Here is a 20,955-nt window from a genome sequence, read left to right on the forward strand (position 1 = left end):
TTTGAGACAGGGTCTCACTATGTAGTTGAGACTGACCTGGAACTCACTATGTAGCCCAGGTTGTTCTCAAACTCACAGCGATCCTCTTGCCTCAGCTTCCCGAGTGCTGGGATTACAGGCTTGCGTCACCATGCCCGGCTCTAGCCCCCTTTTTAAAATTTTTATTTTGAGTCAGAATCTTCCTATGCAGGGCAGGCTGACCTTGAACTTGGCAACCCTCCTGTATCAGCCTCCCAACGAGGTGGGATTACAGGGAGCACAGCTCTACCTGCTTTCAGCCCCATTTCTGGCCCCGAGCGTCCCTTTCCACAGACCAGCAGCTCCCCTGGTCCCTCTCTCACGCATCCTCGGGTCTGTTTGGATCTGTCCTGTCCCTGTGCCACTGTCTGTCTGCACCTCATCACACCAGTTCAGTTCCTGTATCAGCAGCGCTGCCAGAGGGATGCGGAGTCCAGGCCTCTCACTGACCCTCTGTGTTGATCCAGCTATTCTGGGTCCTCACTTCTCCCACACAACTGTGGGATCAGCTGACCCAGAACCCAGAGAGGGAAAAAAAACGAACAGGAAGCACTGCTGGGTCTTTGAATGCAGTCACGTTGAATTTTATAATTATTGGGGGGGGTGGGGACAAACATCTCGGCCACATTTATGACCCAACGCTTTCCTAACCGCTGCCCTGGCATTTCCACCGTCTATCTGGGCTCCTCTTCTGCTTCCTCTGTAAAAAAAAATGTGTTTGCTTTCTTGGTCAGGGCCTTGCTCAATCGTGGTTAGATCCCTCCCCCAGCGGCCCGGGGACTGTGGTTTCTCCAGCGTTCCCTCCGTCCTCTGTGGCCTCTGCCGGGCATTTATTCCTGACCTCCTTCCAGCCCCTCCTGGAGCAGCTGTTCTGAAACAGCCGGGAGCCACCTCACCGCCCCACCCTGAGCCCCATCAGCTGAGCCGAGAGCGTGGCAGCTGCTCCCCTGGGGACAATGGGACCCTCTATTCAGGCCCATGCCGGGCCACCTCCTCTTTCCTGGCTGGGACAACTGTCCCGGTGGACAGAGTCCCCAACTGTCAGCTCCACTTACTCCTTGGGCCACAGCCGCTGCCTGGACCCCCAGAACTCCTGTCCTCCAAACACCCCCCTCACCTGCTCCTGTCTGTCGTGGGGTCAGTGGGTGTCACTTCCAGCCTTGGAGGACATTGGTGTGTACGCTGTGCCCCTAGGTGTCCTGTTGGGACAGCAGATCTTCACGACAGACCCCTTCCGGGTCTGCTGCCCCAGGTTACACGGTACTGTGCTGAGTGACAGGACAAGGGTCAATAATTCCCGGTCTGGGCCTGCTCATCCCCCCTACCCCAGCCACCGGGGGCCCAGGAGGTAGACAGCGGGAAGTACCACAGTCCCTGCACCTTTCTACAACTCCTTAACACTGACCACACACACACACACACTCCCCAGGTCAGGCAGAGCTCCAGGCCTGGGCCAAGCCCAGAGAGGACCACGGGACAAGGAAGCAGGAAAGAGCCAGGGCTGTGGCCTTGCAGCCCCATCGAAGCCCCAGCCTCCACTGGCCCTGCTTGTACACAGCAGGATGACGGGAGGACCCTGACAGGAGCTGCCAGCTCCCTGACCCCAGAGCCAGTGAATAGAAGGGCAAAGCTGAGACACCAGAAGGAAGGAAACCGATGTTTACCAGACATCATCCAGGAGCCGAGCTCAAGCCCCGTCTCCTCTGAGTCTCCATCCAGACACTCTGGACCCCAGCTGTGCAGTGCACAGCCTGCCCAACCGTCCAAGGTGGCTGAGAGCCAGCTGCACACCCAGGGCTGAGAGACATAGAGAAGCACTGTGTGTTTTTGTTTGTTTTTGCAGGACGGGCCATGCAGACACTTTTTAAACCACCTTCACAGGGTGGTACCCCTGTCCTGGGGCGCCCTGGAGCCCCTGGGTGGAGATGAGCAGACAGGGGTGGGACTCTCAGAGGTAGCTCCCACTAGGACCCTCGGCACCCCAGCCTCAGTTTACCCAAAGTTGTTTCTCATGGTGCCAACCCTTGGTGTCTGCCCTTCACCAATGCCACATACCTTACCCAGGCCTGGCATACAGTAGGTGCCGGCTCATCTCCAGCTCTCAACATGAATGGACTCACCAGTGGGCAGAGGCGCAGCTGGGCAGGCCTACCTGGGCGTGGGCCACCCAGTGCTTGCTCCCCCCGAAGCTTTCCAGGGTGTTTTCTTGACCTTAAGGAAACAGAAGGTCAGTTAATTTCCTCAAAGCTGCTTTCCGGCAGCCAGGGAAGCATGGGTGACAAGGTCAGAGACGTGCAGGGACTGCAACACAAGCCGTACCCAGAACCCTGAGAAACTGTGCTCCTGGCAGCGAGGATGGCTATCTTTCCAGGAAACTCAGCGGAGCCTGGGCTGAGAAGCATGGGGGTGCAGAGCCACTGGCATGGGTTGGGGTGAGGACAGAGGGCAGGAGTCAATGGGGGTCCAGCCCACACTGTCCCCACCCCCAGTCTGCGTTGTCTGGCAGGACAGTAAGCTCATCTACACCTGTCATCAGGGTGGGGCTCACCCTGAGGCAATCACTGGTTACAGAGGCCAAGGTAGGGCAGGAGAATCTGACCCCAGTTCAGGGTCCAAACATCCTACAAGTGTGGAAACTGAGGCTAGGAAGGATAGGGTGTGATCAGTCAAGGTCACAGGCCACATGCTTTGGAGGTCCCTGGGGGGAACTTGCCTTGGCTGCCCTTTGCCCTCGTGTGTCCAGCTCCTGTTCCCAAGGGCTCACCCAGCACCTGGGTGTTTGGACCAACAGAGCCCACGGTAAAGAACCTGTGCTTACTCTCACAGCCATGGAAACACTGACAGACAAAACAGAGCAGTTCTCCCTCTCACTACACTGCTGTTCCAGGGTGGGAGCAGAGAAGGGAACACAGGGCCTCACTCGTGACACAACGATTTGCTGTGAGGACAAAGGAAAGGGGTGGTGGTAGGAGGTAGGGTGGAGGGTGGGACATTTCCAAAGGCAGAGACTTGGTGAGAGCTAGGAGATGGACCCACATGAATACCCGGATAAACAACCTCGTAGAAGCCAGGCCTCTAATCCCAGCACTCAGGAGGCTGAGGCAGGAGGATTGTGAGTTGGAGCAGGGTGATTTAGCAAGTCCCTGTCTCAAAATAAAAAGGGCTGAGGATGTGGCTCAGGGCAAAGGCTCTGGGGTTAGTCACTAGCACACGCAGGCGTGCGCGCGCGCACACACACACACACACACACACACACACACACACAAGGCCTTGTAGGCAGAGGCAAGAGTAGGTGCTATTAGGGTTCAGGATATACTTCCAATACATGAGTGTAGGAAATCAGAATATGTTACCCTAAAATATGGCTCTTTGGCATACTGTTTCAAAAACCTGCCCGACACAGGAGTCTCTCTGGAAAGTTGCCTGTTATAAAGAAATGTCCATTAGTAAAGGGATCTGCGGCAGGGAAGGAATTACTTAGACAGCGTTTGTCACCTAACAAGGCAGCTTCTGTCCACCACCTGGCTCCCTCCCACCGCCTCTCGGAATCTCTTCCCATCACACACACACCCCACCCACCCCTCCTCTCTGAGGCTCAGGGTGAGGCACACACAACCCCTGTTTTTGTGGGATTCCCACGCTGACTTTTGTAATGAAAATGCTTTGCCTCCTTTAATCTGTCTTATGTCAATTTAATTCGAAGACCAGCCAAGGAAGTGGGAAGGGCGAAAGGAAACAACATTACCCTCCCTAGACTGTGTCGACCTGAGGGACCTTACTGACCCACACACTCTAGGCTGCAGCAGCGGAGGCAGGATTCCCAGAGCTGGGAATGCACCCCAAGCCAGACTCCCAGATCTCTGCCGGTAAAGGGCAGCGACCACCGCACCTGGCCTTTTCACTGTGTAAATTCTAATTGGCGGGAGGAAACATTCCTGTGTAAACTAGATCTTGCAGAGCAACTTTGGAGTTTGTGCATATTTACGTGTATGTGGGTGCATGTGTGTGTGTGTGTGTCATCGTATGTGCACGCGTGTGTGTGTATAGGTGCACGTGTGTGTGTGTTATATGAGAACTCTTGTTTGCCCATCCCTTCCCCTCCAGTGACAGTAACTGTTTTCTTTCACCCCTGCTGTGTTTTGTCATAAGGAGGATGGATGTTGGGTTGAGGTCTCCTCTTTCCGCCTTATGTCCTGAGAGCAGAGAGAGTGGCTTTAGCATCACGGACAATGACCTCTCTGGTGTCCTTAGCCATGGGGTGCAAGTGTCCCCTCCCATCAGGCAGCTTGTACCACAGGCGGGGAGCCTGACCCATGAAGTGACAGGACACATTCTCTGCCCACCCTCGCCAGGGGCTCTGTCCTCATGAGGTCCTGGTCCGTAAGAGGCCTGTGTCATCTCCAGTGCCACTGCTTGGCTGGTGCCAGGAAAGTTCGACCCCGCAGCTTCAGCCCAGGGTCACAGATGGGCAGCACTGGGCCTGCCGTGCCTACGGGAACCTTGAGATGCCTTTCAGCGAACACCACCCTTAGCTGGCTGTGGCAGGAGGGTCTGTGCTGTTCTCCCCGTCTCTGGGAGGGACCTTTCTGGACCCTGAGGACCGGATTCCTGCGTGCACTTCAGGAGACTTGCAGCATCCCTGGGACGGTTGACTCAGCCTGGAAACCACGCGTGGCTGCCGAGATCCCGCAGACTGGCTGTGAACACACGAATGCAGCCCTGTTGTGCCCAGCGACCATCTCCCCGGTACCCGCGGCAGGATCAGACCGACAGGGAACCCACAAGGAAAAAGGCTGGACTGAGACGCCACAGTTAAGGCTAAAAAACAGAACCAAAAAGCCATAGAAATGAGAGTTAGAACGAAAGTTAGAACCAGATTCACTGGAAACTCTCCTTCTGCACCCTCTATACTGCACTCCCTTCTCCTTCAACTCCCTGACCTCCCCCAGAAGACACTTGACCTGGCTCCTCTAAACTCCCCTCCTCAAGGTCTAGTCTCTTTTTCTGGAGAATTCCTTTAGCTGCCAAATGGTTCCAGCTCCCCCAGGAAGTCCCTCAGATGCCCAGCCAGCTGTCTTCACTTCCTTTTTCCTGTGAGGATTCAGAGAGGCTTCTGGCCCGGTCCCAGGATAAACTGACAGAAGCATCCAGGACGAGGGGCCAGGCTCACTTTGCTGTCCCTCGAGATCCTCACCTCCGGGGCTCTTCAGGTGCCCTTTTATACACCCAGAAAGTGGCAGACCACCCAGAAACAGGCCCCGGAAAGTCTGGCTTCTAACACAGGCAAAGGAGCTCCCAAATTCTTTGTTACAGAAAACTTGATTCAGTTAGTTCACCACCCTGAGAAACTCCCCTTTTGACATGCAGACTTCAGAAAGATGAGAGAGACAGACAGGCAGACATGTGGCAGTGCTGATGTAGGACCTCCAAATGATACAGGGAAAATAATGTAACTCCCAACCTGCTAGATGTCCCATATGCTGAGTGCGTGTTCTCAAAATCGAAGAATGAATTCTAAGGAACAGTGGAGATTAAGAGTAGGTAAGTTTTATTGAGAGTTAGCTCCTGAGACAGGAGAGGACCTGGAAAGTGGGGTTGCCAATGAGCCCACTTTACAGAAGAAGTTTTGGAAAACTAAATCATGAGGTGGTTACAATGTGGGACAAAATTTTGATCAACTGATAACATTACAAGTATAGTGGCTGAGGTGGTATTAATCCAATGGGGAAGCAGGTCATGTAGCAAGTGTGCACGAAAAAAAACAAGAATCTTTTTTTGGAAGAGATGAATTGAGAGGTTCTGGTCACCCATGTGAGTGACTGATGCCTATCTAGACTTTATTGGATTAGGTAAATACCAATTATAGTATATTATTTATCCCTTGGAGAAGTATGCAGGCCTAGTCGTTCCATCTTTATCTTGAGGCCTGGCCTTCAATGAATGCACCTCTAGCCACAGTTGTAATGTGTTCTTGTCTTCTGCACTGACTCCTTCCAAGGCCTAGCTCTGTCTGACTGCCTATAATGTTCCTATCTAACTTAGCTGCCTATAATATTCCCTCCTCTGAAGAGGTATCCCTAACTGATGTGAGGAGGAAAGGGGTGATGGCCATTCTGGCTACTCGTGGCTGGAGGGGGAGTTGTAGCTGTGATTAGCAGTCAGCGATACTCTACAGAGGGTCTACCTAAAGGCCCTCAATAGATGCCAGGTGTTCTCGTCTTGGGTAAGTGTAGAGCTTTGAGTCTGAGGACATAAGGCCAAAGAAACAGTTAAGTAGGCATGGGCCAAGTCATAAGACCAACACAACCATTATAAATACAACCAACAAATATTTCCACCAGAAAGATCCAGTCATAGCCTCCCGCAAAGGGGGTAAGGAGAAGATCTTACAGAATTTCAGAATCTGACATGGCATTATCCTGTCATTTGATATCTTGAATAGCCATGAAGATATTAGCAGACTATCAGGAATATACTTGCAACATCCAGCTTTTACAATTGCACAAGTAGCCCCGTGTGCTGCTACACAATGCCATCGGATTTGGGAGGCTGGCTTGCCTTGCTACTTTCACTTCTTCATTTAGGAGACAGACCAGCTGTGGTGTCATCAAGGCACATTAAGTATAGTCAGTCAAAGTCTCCGTGTGTGCTCATGACATTCTCTAATCCTGGGGAAGGGGTCAAGATAGAAGGCAGTGATCATACCAGCGAAACATGCATCTAGGCTGCTGATGTTGTGGGCAGGGAAAGTTTGCAGGTTGGTTGATATTTTTGACACTCTTGCCTTGTAACCACACAAGTTCCAGTGCGCATCTCCCTGTCCATCCAGGGGAAGCCAGTGCCACAACTTGGTTTGCACCGGACCAGTGAGTGCCACGGGTCTAATTCCAAGGCGATTAAACCAGTCTGTTGTAGCCCAGACTTTGACCTGTGAAGTTATGGTGTGCCCAGGTGGTGTCCATCCCAAGTATTTAGTAGAGTTAGGCCAATGGGAAGAGGAATGATTCCTTTCTTCTCAGCATAAGGGAGCCTTTCTACTAAGTTGTCCTAACATTGGAGTTAACCACATATAATTCTCTTTGAGATGTACTTGTACCAGGGCAGCTCTTATTGCTCTTCCTATTCTATCTTTAGCTGCCCATACTTCAAGATTTATTTCTGTCTCCATGAGGAGGAGGCAGCATACCTGGAGTGGATTATGTATATTACAGTAGTCAAGCAAGATAAAATATCTCTCCCTAGGAGGGGACCTGGACTTCAGGCATAATTAAATGGAATGAGTAAAGCCTGGTGTGGTAGCATATACCTATAATTCCAGCACTCTGGAGGCTGAGGCAGGAGGATCCCTGAGAGTTTGAGGCCAGCCTGGGCTACATAGTGAGTTCAAGCTCAGCCTAGACAACACACACACACACACACACACACACACACACACACACACACACACACACGTGCATACAAAATGAGCAAAGAGAAAGCCATTGCAGTTACAGCCTAAGGTTTGTGAGAAATAGCAAATGACCTCCTCTCAAAGCCAAGGTTGAAAAGAAGGACCAAAAGGCATGTGCCAGTGTCCAGTAATAAACTGGTTTCTTCTCCCTCCATAGTCATCATTACCTGAAGATGACAGTTCGTCCAGAGGGAGAAGACGGAGAGAGAGTGCCCCAGGGCCCTTCAGTCTTGCTGGACCAGCTGGTAAGATGGGTCTGAACCCTGGGGCCCCTGCCTCAAGGGGCAGTCCAACTTCCAATGGGAACCTTGGCAATCAGGGCATGGTTCTGGGGGCCTCTTGTCATGACAGTTCTTATCACAGTGCTTCTAAAGGTGATCTGGTTTTCTGCAGCAGTCATAGATAGGTTTACTTGCGGAGCTCTTCACGGAGTCCTGAGAATCAGACTTAGAGCCTATTCCTTTAAGGCTGCAACCAAGGTTACCATTTTCTCTTGGTGTCTTTGTTTTTTCCCCCTTGGCTTCCTCCTAGTCTCAATTATAAAATACTGAGGAGGCAATTCTCACTTCCATAGCAAGTGAGCTATCTGGAGCAAAAGCCATCTTTTGTAGCTTTTTCCTAATATCTGAGGCTCACTGGGTAATGAACTTGTCTTTGAGAATAATCTGTCCTATCAAACCAGGAGTCAGGGATGTGTGCTTCATCAGTGCTTCTTGTAAACAGTAAGGCAGTGGGGTTCTCATCTTTCTTGTGATGAATAGTTAACAATTTAAAATAACTGAAGGGCTTAGTCTGAAGATGTCTGCTAACCAAATCTGGTTGGTAGGCCAGTAGGGATCAGGGACCTTGTGTAGGGACTGCTTGGGCTTCAGTAGAAACCAGCTATTTCCCTGGCTGCTTGTCTTCTGGTCTTCCAAGATTAACAATATGATATTCATCTCCAAATGTAATTGCAACTTGTAAGGCTGTTTGTCTCTCATTAGAAGTCAATGTTTTGGGAGGTTTGGGGGGGCAGTACCAGGGATTGAACTCCAGACCTTGTGTATGCAAGGCAGGCAGTCAAACCACTGAGCTAAATCCCTGGCCCGCAATATTTGATTTAAGAGTAACATTAAAAAATGAGAGCCAAGACCTGTCATGTAAAGGTACAAGATCCCAATGATGAATGTAACTGTACTGTATACCTAAAATGTACCAATAAACTCAATGAGAACACAAAAAAAGAGTAACATTACATCTTTGTAGTCTAATACATAGGTCTGATTTAGTCCCCTAAGGACCTGAATGTACTCATCAGGGTCATCTGAAAACTTTCCCAGATCTTCTTTGATCTGTTTGAGGTCACTGAGCAAAGGACCCAAAGACATGAGTAGTGCAAAACTCTCCATTTACTTCCTTAAGGGATATGGTCCTTGTGGAACTTGAACAAAATCAGCTAAGGATGGATATACCACTGTAGAGGTTTTAATTATGGGTGATTTAGAAGCCTCACTCAGAATTTGAAGGGCAGGTCAGGAGAACATCAGGCTCAGTAATAGTAGATGAGGCTTTGATTAAATTTGCCATGGAAACCTCATCCTCAGGATCCAAAGGGCAAGGGAGGGGAGTCTTAGGCTTAGTGATAGTGGGTGCACCCAATTGTTCCTTAAGGGCCACGGGTGTCTGGTTTTCCTGTGGCTTATATTTACTTTTTGAACCTGAGTAAGGGTTATCTCTTAATGAAAAGAAAGTCTGAATATAAGGTAATTCTGACCATTTTCCCTCTCGCATGGTACAGATTTAGTTGTGAAATAGTATCATAATCAATATTTCCCTCTGTGTTCCATTTTGCCTTTGGGGGTAGGGTAGCTATGCACAGGTATAGAAAAATATTAAACAGCTCTTTCTCAATAAGTAAGGGTTGAATAAATTCCAGTGCTTAAGAATACATTCTAAAGGAATAAGAGAATTTGATATTTATTGAGTTTCCCATCTTCAATACAAGAGGAGTAAATAGATGTCCCTTTTAATTCCTGCTTGATTTCTATATTCTCTCAAGGCATCCACTGAGGTGACTTGCTCCGGAACAGGTGACTGCTATCTGGAGAGTGACCAGAAGATAGGTTGGGTCAGACTATACACCATTACTGACTGGTTCCCCTACATTACCCCAGAAACTCACTCTTTTATCTGCAGCATGTTTCCAAAAGCACAAGCTACAATTGATTTCAGCTATAACAGTCATGTTTAAAGAAGAAAGCTTTGCTAGCAAAATTAAACCAATAATTTGAGACCTGAACCACTGCTTTCCAATTCTTTGAAAGAGAGTGAGAAGAAAATTCAAAGGTCAAATTGGAAGTGGTTGGAGCAACTTTCAGCTTGCAAAAAGCATCATCTCTAGAAACAGAATCAAGCCATGGCTCAGAAAAATTCTGCTCTGGACTCTAGGGCAAAGAAGTCACTAAGACAATTGTGCTATCTACCTAATCACCTAAGCAATCTTCTTTAGCAGCAAGACAAGGCTAAGTTTTATTCAAGATCTGTTCTACAATTTCTGTGCTTATGAAGCTTGCAGGTTAAAACTTATACCTATTGTCCAGCAACCACAACTTATTAGTGAACGTATTTCCTTCCCCTACACACATAAATGATAAGAACCAGACCAGGGAGGGATAAGGAAAGAGCCAAGAGGTTGAGGATTGATTCTTCCTTAAACTAAATGTTTTTTGGTCCTGTTATAGTTTGTGTCTAGATGTTTCCCCAAAGCCTCATGCAGTCACAGGGCTTTTTCAGAGGTGGTAAAATTAAGAATGTGTGATGCTAGGCTTAAGGGTGTGTAATTGCTAAACCAGTACACTGATTGGTTTGGCACTGCCCTAATCGCAGCAGTCAGGATAAGATAAAAGGGGAAGAAAGATGCTGTTAAGGTCCTTTGTTGCTTTTGTTACTATCTGGGCACCATGAACTGCTCCTCCTGTGACGCCCCTCTTGGAACCAGCCGATTATGAACTGAAACCGCTAAAAACTGTAAACTAAATAAACCCTTTCCCCTTTAACTTTGGGTGTTAGGTATTTTGTCTCAGCAACTCTAGAGAAGTAAATGAGACAGGTTCCTTAAGTGTCATGCTTGGGAAATCACTCCTCATCTCATCCAGAAGTTGGTTCTTTCCACAGGATCTCAGGTTCAGTTTTCTGTACCTAGGATACTATGCTCAGAACACATAAGCAGGGACATGCTTTCATATATATTGTTCTGGATGGGCAAAATTCCAATATCTCATTTGACCCAGAGAAGGGGTATATATGTGTTCCTTATCTAGGATGATGTTCCTGTCTTTGGTGTTAGCAAATGCTCATTTTCTATGGGCTCAGTTTAAAAGTTCTTAGTTGTTGGATAGAAGGGAAATGTTGAGATAGTTCAGGATTCCTCATTCTCTAATCTTTAGCAAAAATATGCCTCCAAAAGGTAAAGTACAAAGTGATAGGAAAAGATCAGAAATAAGATAAGAAAAAGGAAGTCTTTTCTTCTCACGTTCATGGTGAGTGATTGAGACAACTCACCCACAATCATCCCCCTCAGCCTGGCAAGGTGAGAGCAGGGAATCTCAAGAGCCAAGATTGCCTCACTATCAGTGGAAGATCAGACCAGAAAGGAACCAGGCAAAACAGGATCGCCATTCCCTCTAGAGTGTAGAGGAGGATTGAGCCAGATTGTCCCAGTGAAAGCTACCCTCCATGTCTTAAGAATGGCTGAGAGTCTATTGTCTTTTTTTAAAACCTATTGTCTTCTACTGGAAGATGGAATACCATGATTTATTAATAGGCATATGTATTTCTTAAATATAAACTAGATTTCATGAAACAATCCATTTTACAGCATTTCACAAATTTACATTTTGGTTCGTAGCAAGGTCCTCTAGAGAACACTCTAACTTTAATTTTCTTTAGCGCTGTTGTCTAACAAATCAAACAAGTTAAAATAGCACCAATACATTCAGCAACTAGTAAGCCCAAATGCAGCATATACAAAAAGGAATACAAGACCTTGCCTGCAAAAGTAAAATGTCCCATTAAACAAACATCATAATCTTCCCATGGTCTCAACTTAAACTTGTCACCTTTTTAACAAAAGCAATGTGTAAAAAGATGAAAAACTTTATGCCTTATCTTAAATAATTGACAAAGAAGGATGACGATTTTTGGTTACCTAAAAGAGCCACAATCCAGAATCCATGAAACAAAAAAAAACTCTTACCTCCTTCCAATTATCTCAGTGGGACCTCCAAATGATAGAGGGGAAATACTATAACTCCCTACCTGCTAGATGTCCCATATACTGACTTTGTGTGCCCAAAATTGAGAATGAATTCTGAGGAACAATGGAAGTTAAGAGTAGGAAAGTTTTATTGAGAGAGATTGCTCCTGAGACAGGAGGGGACCCAGAAAATGAGTTGCCAACAAGCCCATTTTACAGAAGTTTTATAGAGCAAAATCATAAGATGGGTACAATGTGGGCCAAAATTATGATCAACCTATAACAATAGAAGTGTAGTGGCTTAGGTATTGTTGATCCAATGGGGAAACAGTTCACATAGCAAGAAAGAACAAGGTTCTTTTTTGGGAGAGATGAGTCAGAAGGTCCTGGTCACCCACTTGAGTGACTGATGCCTATCTAGACTTTATTGGAGCAAGTAAATACCAATAATAGTATATCATTTATCCCTAGAGGAGGTATGTAGGCCCAGTCATTCTATTTTTATCTTGAGGCCTGGCCTTCAATGGATGCATCTCCAGCCACAGTTATGTGTTCTTGTCTTTTGCATTGGCTTTCTCAAAGGCTTAGCCTTGTCTGACTGCCTATAATATTTCTACCTAACTTGGCTGTCTATAATAGTACCTGTCTGTAATCCTAGCACTCAGAAGGCTGAGGCAGGAGGATCATAAGTTTGAAGCCAGACATTTAAGGCCAGCCCTGTCTCACAACAGCAACAAACTATTAGAAATAATAAAGATGACAATTCTATGTACAAAGTATACAGGGAATCTAAGATATCCTTTTGGTAAGAAACACTATAGGAGGATTGTTGTTTAGAAAGAAAAAACATTAGTTTTTTTCTAGTTTGGAGGTTGTTTCAGAATGAAGGAAGGTTGCTGGATGTGGTAGCACTCCTGTAATCCCAGCACTTGAGAGGTGAGGTAGAAGGATCGCCTTGAGTTTGAAGCCATTCAGGGCTACATAGTGAGTTCTAGGCCAACCTGAACTACATAGCAAGACTCTGTCTTAAAACACACACACACACACACACACACACACGATGAAGGAAGGAAAGAAAAGCGAAAAAGAAAGAAATGAATGATTAAGCCTGGCCTGGGCAACCTAGGGATTTAGTGAGAACTTGTCTCAAAATTTTAAAAAATGAAAAAAAAATTTTTTAAATGAAAAAATAGCCTGGAGCTGTAGCTCATTGTGAAAGGACCTGAGTTCAATCCACAGTACTGAAAAAAAGAAAAAAGAAAAAAAGAAAGAAAGAGAGAAAGAAAGAAAGAAAGAAAGAAAGAAAGAAAGAAAGAAAGAAAGAAAGAAAGAAAGAAAGAAAAAACAAAGTTGGGAAGGGACTAAATTGAATGAATTTGTGAAGGTTTCCCTAGGTAGCGATGGCCTAGAAGGTTCGCTGATGGGCCTGGTAGGCTCAAGTGGGCAGAGCACTTTCCTCACAGGCCCAAATTCCTGGGTTTGATCCCCAGCACTGCAAAACAGCAGATGTGAGGCTAGAATTTGTTTTTCTCTCTTAAAAGGGCAAGGTTTTCTTAGAGTATTGATTTGCTTTTCCGCTTTTCTTTATTTTTATTACTATTATAATTGTACACACTTTGAGATAGAGTATGATGATTTGATACACACCTTATCTTTATTTCCCTTGTTTCTCTGTTCTCTAGTCCTTCTGCTCTTGATAAGAGATTGTGAAATCTCTTCTGGGATCTGCCTGGAGGGAGAACTCTGTGTTTTCTCAAAGTAATTTCCTGTGCTTTATGCTAAATTCATTCAGGATTTGTATTACTGTACAAAAACGAGAGGCTAGAGGTTCTGCTCAGTGCTGAGCACTTGCCTGGCCTGTGCCACACCGTGGTTTCCATCTCCAGCGCAGAGAAAGACAGAGAGAGAGAAAGAAGATTGTTTCATAACAATCTGTGATCGTACTTAATCGAGTGTTCTAAACATTTTCACAAAATTGAATTCTAAATAGCCTTTTTAAAAAAAACCCTCAAACTTTGAGATTTTCCAGATGGAATCCTGGAATATGTCAAAATCTAATTTATTTTCTCTTCTTGTGAAAACAAAGGTTTTAATCTAATGGGGTTTTTTTGATCCTGGGAACCAAACCCAGGGACTTGCACAAGCTAAGCACTCATATGCCCTACCACTGAGCTACACCCCAACTCTAATTAGGTTTTTTTTTTTCCTAACCAGAGATCGAACTCAGGTCCTTGTACTTGCAAGGCAGGCAGCAGCACTACTGAGCTAAATCCCTGGCCCTTATTAGGCTTATTTTATATGTTAAAAAATATGGGGAGCATTGTCAAATACTAAGTGATGTTAAATCTTCTTTAGGTTATTTGTACAGGTATATTTATTAATATAAGTATTCTAGAAGTTGGATAAAATTCTTAGCAATCTGGTGCATTGTGGTACAATGTTATCAGTCATAGTTCTAGTTATCTTAAAATATGGTATGGAGCTGGGTGTAGGGGTGCATTCCTGTAATCCCAGCTACATGAGAGGCTGAGAAAGGATTACAACAAAGGTTGAGGCCACCCTGAACTACATAGCAAGACACTGTCTTAGAAAAACAAAACAAAAAAATAGCTTCTGGCAAGCACAAGGTCCTGAGTTTGATTCCTGGTTCCATTAAAAAAAAAAAAAAAAAAAAAAAAGACAGAAAATTTGAAATTTCCTTGAAACAACATTGTAGCGACCTCTTATCAGATTCTTCACCATGGCCATTTCAAGTCTTTTGTCACCCACAACTGGCTATTCTTTCACTACTATGCCTGTCTTTAAGGGATTCAAGGAAAAATCTTGACAGCTACAAGTTTCTCATAACTTTAAGATCAAAACATGGGGCTTGATTGAAGGAAACCTTCCTAGCAATTTAGTAAAGTTCACCCTTTGTAAACAGAATTGAAATACTTCCTTTTTCTACCTAAATGGCCCTTTCAAAATTCAGGGGAAAAGTTTAAAAAAATTTTTTTTTGCTATTGGAAATTTAGCCTTGGGCTGCTCTAACATTCAGCTATAGACCCAGCCGTTTTTATTTAGTTATTTAAAAAAAATTTTTTTTGAGACAAGGTCTCCATATGTAGTTCAGGCTGGCCTTGAACTCACGATATAGACCAGGCTGGCCTCAAATACACAGTGATCCTCATGCCTCAGCTTCCTGAGTGCTGGGATTATAGATGTGCAAGATCGTGCCCAGTTAATTTTTAAATTTTTGAGACAGAATCTTCCTAAATTGCCCAGGCTGGTTTGAGCTTGTGATCTTGCTGCTTCTGCATCCTGTACAGCTGCAATCACAGGCACACACTGCCATGCCCAGCTCCAGAATTCAGAATTTTTAGTGAAAATTCTTATTTTGATGGCAGTATAGTTATTTGTATAAGTTCAATAAGAACCTAGTTCTTACAACATGTACTTGGAAACACTGAGTATAGTACCAAGGCTTTGAGATGAGGGACCTGTTTTGAAATGTGCACAGAACCAGATATGACCAAATAGTTTTAAGGAACTAAGGTTTACTTTACAGAATCAAGACAAACCCTTGGGGTGGGAAGGAGAAGCCACCCAGTACTTTACACACATGGTTCCTGAAAACAGTCAGAGCTCTATTACAGAGACAAAACACCTGACATAAACAACTTAGGGGAAAGATTTGCTTTGGTCCATGGTTTTAGAGAGTTCAGTCTATGGTTAGCTGGACCCAAGGTAGAAACATCATGGTAGAAGGGCTTGGTGGAGGAGAGCTGCCTGACACATGGCACTGTGGAAACAGAGAGCTTTCTAGTGGAAAGGACCAGGGACCAGATATAATCCCTGAGGTCATGTGCCCATCACCTGCTCACCTGAACACACCCAGAAGTGTGCTTTACTAGTCTCCTAGGTGTCTCTCAAACCAAGTTGACAATCAAGATTAACCATCCCAAGTCCACTCCCTGTCAACTTGATACCCAATGCATCTCCTTAAACCATAGTCTTCAAAAAGACAACAACAAGGTCATAATTCCACCTGACATGACGTGTCTATCCTTCATGAGATCAAAAGCACACTAATTCTTTCCTCAAAATCTCAATAGCTCCAGCATTGGTCAAAAGCCCAAGTCCAAGGGGCCAGGAACTTAGCTCAGTAGTGCCACTGCCTGCTTTGCAAGCACAAGGTCCTGAGTTCAATCCCTGTTACCAAAAGAAAAAAAAGAAAAAAAAGAAAAAAGATGAGTGGGTGTAGTGGTGCACTACTGTAATCCCAGCACTCAGGAGGCTGAGGCAGAAGGATCCCTGAGAATTTGAAACCAGCCTGGGGCTACATAGTGAGTTCCAGGTCAGACTCAACTCCATAGTGAGACCCTGTCTCAAAAAAAAGCCCAAGTCCAAAGTCTCCTCTGAGACTAAAGGCAAACTCTTAGCTGTGAGCTCTGTAAAACTCAAAAAGCAAGTTCCACACTCCCAAGATGAAATGACACAGGGGAAATATTCCTATTCCAAAAGGGAGAAATGGCAGGATTAAGAAAAAATCATAATCAAGCAAACATTAAGTCTCACAGCTCCATGTCAGCACCCAAGATGCATGGTGGTGAGATATCATCTCCGGAGCCCATGGGCAGCCCCAATCCTTGCGGGTTGCAGCCCACATGGTTCCTCTCTTGGGATGGCTTTGTCCATTGCTTGTGGCTTTCCTTAGCAGATATTCCACATTGCTGACTTCTCTGACTCCCTGGGATCTCTGTTGGAGCTTTGGCTTCACTCCCGCAGCTTCACACACTGCTTTTTCGAGGGCTTCTGGCAGGATCTCCAAGCCTGTGACACATTGCCTGACCTCCCAGGTCTTCCTTTGAAATGTGAGTGGAAGCCCCTGTGATCTCTTGCATTCTGTAGGTCTGCAAACCTAGCATCACAGTAGACCTTGGATCGTGTCAAGGTCTGCTACCAATGCAAGCAGTGTCCTGACCCCCATGGACCACAGCTGAACCAGCCTCTGAGTGCCTGGGTGGCTGAGGATGGTGAAATAAATTCCAGGTAACCAACTCCCTTGGAGGCTTTTCTCAGGTAGGGAGTCCAGGAGTTATTTTCTCAAATGAATGGTTTACACTTTTGTACTGTTGTGCCTACAATGGGTGGGGTCTTGTTGATTTGGGGGGTGTTCTCAAGAGATCTTTCTTCTTGTCCCAGTGCAAAATAGTTCATTTTCTTTTTACAGCACAGATCTCTTTCAGCAACCACACTTGCCTTAGTCCCAACTTTATAAATGCTCCTCTTCTAGCCCAAATGAAAAATTTTCTAAGTCTTTCTACTCTGCTTTTTCTCCCGATTCTCACTATAAACCTGGCTCAAAGGAGTCAGCCTTATCCATACAACAGCCTGAATGTTGGGCTACTTTGAAATTTCTTCCTCCAGATTAGGAAGGGAGAAATTAGGCCACCACCTTTTTAATTTTATTTTTCTTTCCTGCAGTACTGGGGATCAAATCCAGGGCATTGTGCATGTTGAGCAAATGTTCTACCAGTGAGCTATGTCACATATCAGTGCACCAACTTTACACTCAGCCTCTTGTAAAGTCTCAGGATATGGACAAAATATGAACAAATTTACTGCCAAAATGTAACACAAATGGCCTCTAATCCAATTCCCAATGGAGTCCTATTCCCATCTGAAACCTTGGGAGTAAGTATATTCTTTCCTTTCTGAATTCTTATTAGCATTCTGATCTCAGCTCCACCTGGAACTTCCTGTCACACTTAGTCTATAACATTCCAGGGCTTCTTCAGCCCATGTCTCCAAACCTTACTAAACTCTTCCCACAAACCAGTTCCAAAGGCTTCTAAGCCACACGGTCAAGTGTAGTGGCAGAAATGACCCTACTTCTGGCACCAGCACAGCTGCCTCACAGGTAAGTAACATATGTCACTTCTTGGCAGGCACAGGAACCTCAGTATTTTGGGAATCTCAGGAAGAATTCACCTAAATTGCCAGGTGTGGTGGTGGACTCGTGTAATCCCAGAACTCAGGAGGCAGAGAGGCAGGAAGATTGATGAGAGTTTGAGGCCAGCCTGGGCTACACATACTGAGTTCAAGTCCAGCCTGAACGATGCAGCAAGACACTGTCTCAAAAAAACAAAATGAAACAAACAAAAAAGAATTCAACAAAATCTATAGGTAGTGCAGGAGCAATACAATGACAAGTTTTTGGCTTGGCTTAGTTTCAAAGTTCTTTCTGTCCTTTTCTTTCTTTCTTTGTTTCATGTGCTGGTTCTGCTAGGTAGGCAAGTGCTCTGTCATTCAGTTACAACTTCAACTCCCTTTTATTCATTCTTTTTGTTTTTTTTATGTTTGTTTGTTTTGGTGTTTTTTGTTTTGTTTTGTTTTGTTTTTATCTTTGAGACAGGGTCTCGCTCGCTATATAGTTCAAAATATATAGTTTGCTATATAGACTCATTATGTAATCAAGGCTGGCCTCAAACTTGATGTAATCCTCCTGTCTCAGCCTCCCGATTACAGGCATGTACCACCAGGCCCAGCTACCTTTTGTTTTTGAGACAGGGTTTTCTGATGGAATTCTTACTAAGGAATCTTATATTAGACTTTCAAAAGCCTTTTGAAGCTGGGGATGATAGCACATGCCTGTAATCCCAGCTACTTGGGAGAGTGAGGCAGGAGAGCCACAAATTTAAGGCCAGCCTGGGTGACCCAGTGAGTCTGTCAAAACCAAACCAAACAAACAAAAAACCTGGGAGTGTAGCTCAGTGTGAGGGCTCTAAATTCAGTACCTAGCACTGATCAAAAAAACAAAAAAAAAAGTTTCAATAGACTACTACAATGTACCCATTATCAGATTCTAGTCTTGTTCTTTGAGGTTTTATTTACCTGTAAACTGGATTGGATCCTGAATTCTTTCTCAGAATGACTAAGAATGGGAGCTATGTTTTCCTCGAAGTCTTGCAGGTTGAGGCTGAATGAATTAATGTGAATTTCAGAGAAATCACAATAGCCCATGTTGTTTTGTTTTGGAGATAGGGTCCTACTGTGTGATACCGATTGGCCTTGAACATTCTGTGGAACACAGGCAGGCAGGATACTCCTGCTGGGATTCTAGGTATGTACCACTGAACACAGCAAGACTCATTTTTTTCCTTTTGCAGTACCAGGGATCAAACTCAGGATCTTGTACTTGTGAGGCAGGCATGGCACCACTGAGCTAAATCCCTGGCCTATTTTTTCTTTTTTCTTTTTTCAGTGCTGGAGATCAAACCCAGGGCCTCCCACACGCAAGGCAAGTGCTCTACTTCTGAGCTATACCCCAGCCCTCAATTCTGGATACTTTGGAAGTAGAGCCACGAGGATTTGCTCATGTGGGGTGGGAAAGGGGGAAAGGAGGAAAGGGATCCAGAATAACTTCCAAGATTTGGGAGAAAGACGCAGCTGCCACCTGGAGAAATGAGAAACCCGAGGACAGGGCAAGACACTGGGGGACCGCAGGCCATTTCCCTGCTGTGTGACCCTCATTGTGAGGCCTGACGACTCGGGCCCAGTTTCCACACTTGGATGATGTGTGCTGCTATGAGCACTGCTTCCCTGCAGGGTGCTGACGAGGACTCGTGAGACAAAAACTCAGGGCAGGCACATGTCCCGTCTGCACCCTACAGCAGCCCTGGGTTGAGCCTCCTCTGGAAGCCAGCAGAAGGAGACTGTGGGTCAACCAAGCCTCTCCAGCTCCCTCCTGCCTCCCCTCGTGGAGAGGACGGAAGGTGTGGACAGTTGGGCCTTTCTGATCTCAGGAGTTTCTGTCTCCAAGGCCTTTGGTGGTAACTGGAGTGCCGCCAATGTTAATGGCAGTGCTGGTGGGTGATGATAAAGGATCGCCTTCCCAAGGCTCTGAAGTTTGAATGACACCTCCCACACGCCCTTCTCTCACCCGATCCCAGAGAGACAGGATTAAACCCATGTGCTGTGTAGGAAAGAAAATGGAAGCATCTTGAGACCACGATGTTAAGAGAAATCAGACACACAAGCTTAAATATTGTGTGGCTGCTCTTAGATGAGAAACCTAAAGAATAAGCAATTTAAAGAGTAAAGTAAAAGATGATAATAGGGAACAGGGAGTGGGATGTTTTGCAAATGGGAATGGGGCCAAGTTATGGAGTAAGGAAGAGTGATGGGAAGGGAAAAGTAAGTAACACAGAACTGAGACATGTGCACGGGTATCAGCTCCCCATGATGAATGTGATCGTTATGTCCCGCAGACAGGTACTAACAAAAATAAAAATACATTATCTGAAGTAGAAGAATGAAGTGTTAGGAAACAATAAAGCCCTGGCTTCGGGGGCTGGGGATTTAGCTCAGGGGTACCGCACCAGCCTTGCAAGCACAAGGTCCTGAGTTTGATCCCCAGTACTAGGGGGAAAAAAACAGGCTTAGGCCCCAGTCACTGCACCTGGCTGCCTCCTGGGTCCCCTTCCACCTGGGGGGAGTAGGTAAAGCAGGGGATCCCAGCTTGGCGATCCCTTCCTGTCCAGGAGTGGGAATGCCCCAGCTGGGTCAGCTGTTCCCAGCTCGGTGAAGGATAGTGCCCCCACTGCCCTGACCCAGGGAAGACAGCTGCAGGACTGGTGTCAGGGGTGTGCGTGTGTCTGGCTGCAGCCTGACTGTGCTTGAGATCTCGCTATGTGTCACACACTGTCCTGTCCAGTGAGGATGAGGGGCCCGGAGCCTTGAGTCAACATGCGTCAAGTCCCACATTTGAAGGTGCAGTCTGGGTTGCAGCGCTGAGGTCTGCACTGGCTGGGGACTCCACATTTGTTCCCTCCTCACATGCTGCCCGGAGAGGTGGCCAGCTGGCTGCCCCCCGCCTGGATATGCCAGGTGCAGGAACACAGCTGTCCCCATTGTTCCCCCACCCAGGCAGGCCGCAATGGGTGGGGCTGGCCTGTGTTGGATCTAGCAGCTAGGCTGTCTCCACTGCAGGCAAATCCAGCCGGAGACGGCTCTGAGCAGCCTTTCTGAAGGGTGAGAGCTGCTCCTGATCGGTGAGGGCATAGGAGGGCAGGGAGTACAGGTCTGGGTGGATCAAAGACCTCTGAAGAAAAGGTGAAATTTCCTACCGGATTGAGGGAGGAGGCTGAGGGGTGCCAGGGTGGAGGTGTGCTTGTGGAGGGGTGGTCAACAGAAAAGGTTAAACTGTGGGAAGGTAGGAGCAGGGGTTTGGGTCTAGAGCCAATGTTGCCTTCACAGGCACCTGGCCACC

The 20,955-nt window shown here is 46.3% G+C and overlaps 1 long non-coding RNA gene across 1 annotated transcript; it reads right to left on the reverse strand.

Annotated features, from left to right (window-relative positions):
- Nucleotides 1-606: 606 nt before the first annotated feature.
- Nucleotides 607-2,146, reverse strand: LOC117287035. The gene is made up of 3 exons (XR_004518206.1): nt 2,074-2,146; nt 1,136-1,286; nt 607-718 (listed from the first exon to the last, which is right to left on the reverse strand). It is a non-coding gene; the product is annotated as an uncharacterized LOC117287035 (long non-coding RNA).
- Nucleotides 2,147-20,955: the final 18,809 nt, after the last annotated feature.

This window comes from Fukomys damarensis, unplaced genomic scaffold (assembly GCF_012274545.1).
Source record: "Fukomys damarensis isolate Sample0158 unplaced genomic scaffold, DMR_v1.0_HiC HiC_scaffold_20, whole genome shotgun sequence".
Lineage (NCBI taxonomy): Eukaryota > Metazoa > Chordata > Mammalia > Rodentia > Bathyergidae > Fukomys > Fukomys damarensis.